The following is a 1,901-nucleotide window of genomic DNA, read 5'->3' as shown; positions in this document are numbered from 1 at the left end:
GAGCCATCAAAATACAGATAATGTATACAACTGTCCGTATACATGCTGAAAGACTCTGCTCACAATCACAACCACACGTCAGCCAGACACTCTTATCACGCACTACTCTCTGCCTGTAACAGGCACAGAGACAATATGTAAGCACCAGCATGGAACAACACCCAGTGCATCCTCTCCGCCACATTAGACAATCCACACTATCATAACCAGACCGGGAGGTCCACTCACAAAACAGAATATCCCACCCTTCCGACAACCACCATTGCTCAGCTAAGCCACCAACACCCACACACGTCCTACACAGGGGTACACCCAACATCACAATACTGCCTCCTGTCACAGCACACAAACAATGGCAGGAATGAAAGACACAGGTCTGCCACAAGCATGGAATCAGAGCGCCGCCTGTCATGAGCCAAAGGTGCATCCTGACGTGGCAAATCAGATGATGCCGCAGGCATCCACTTACTATAATCACAATCAACAAACCGGCCGCCGCCGCCGCCGCCCCCCCCCCCCCCCCCCCCCAATACACCTTTCCTTACAACAATGTGTACCTTAACCTAACCCATATTGCGCCTTAACCTAACCCATATTGCGCCTTAACCTAACCCATATTGCGCCTTAACCTAACCCATATTGCGCCTTAACCTAACCCATATTGCGCCTTAACCTAACCCATATTGCGCCTTAACCTAACCCATATTGCGCCTTAACCTAACCCATATTGCGCCTTAACCTAACCCATATTGCGCCTTAACCTAACCCATATTGCGCCTTAACCTAACCCATATTGCGCCTTAACCTAACCCATATTGCGCCTTAACCTAACCCATATTGCGCCTTAACCTAACCCATATTGCGCCTTAACCTAACCTATATTGTCCCTTAACCTAACCCATATTGTCGCTTAACCTAACCTATATTGCGCCTTAACCTAACCCATATTGCGCCTTAACCTAACCCATATTGTCCCTTAACCTAACCCATATTGTCCCTTAACCTAACCTATATTGTCCCTTAACCTAACCTATATTGTCCCTTAACCTAACCCATATTGTCCCTTAACCTAACCTATATTGTCCCTTAACCTAACCTATATTGTCCCTTAACCTAACCTATATTGTCCCTTAACCTAACCTATATTGTCCCTTAACCTAACCTATATTGTCCCTTAACCTAACCTATATTGTCCCTTAACCTAACCTATATTGTCCCTTAACCTAACCCATATTGTCCCTTAACCTAACCGATATTGTCCCTTAACCTAACCTATATTGTCCCTTAACCTAACCTATATTGTCCCTTAACCTAACCTATATTGTCCCTTAACCTAACCTATATTGTCCCTTAACCTAACCTATATTGTCCCTTAACCTAACCTATATTGTCCCTTAACCTAACCTATATTGTCCCTTAACCTAACCTATATTGTCCCTTAACCTAACCTATATTGTCCCTTAACCTAACCTATATTGTCCCTTAACCTAACCTATATTGTCCCTTAACCTAACCCATATTGTCCCTTAACCTAACCCATATTGTCCCTTAACCTAACCCATATTGTCCCTTAACCTAACCCATATTGTCCCTTAACCTAACCTATATTGTCCCTTAACCTAACCCATATTGTCCCTTAACCTAACCCATATTGTACCGTAACCTAACCTATATTGTACCTTAACCTAACCTATATTGTACCTTAACCCAACACACGTTGGGCCTTAACCTGCTCTGTAATTGTCATACGACGCGTTAAATTAGTGTAGTGTTGCCTAACTGCAACCCCCGCAATATAGTTTGCTACTCGCACTGCCCGGTCCCCAGAGTATCGCTTCATGTTAAACACCTTGCAGCTATACACTGTAATGCGGATGGCAGCAGGACGTACATGCTCAATG

Source organism: Schistocerca serialis, unplaced genomic scaffold (assembly GCF_023864345.2).
Source record: "Schistocerca serialis cubense isolate TAMUIC-IGC-003099 unplaced genomic scaffold, iqSchSeri2.2 HiC_scaffold_926, whole genome shotgun sequence".
Taxonomy (NCBI): Eukaryota; Metazoa; Arthropoda; class Insecta; order Orthoptera; family Acrididae; genus Schistocerca; species Schistocerca serialis.
This window is presented reverse-complemented; position numbering follows the sequence as displayed.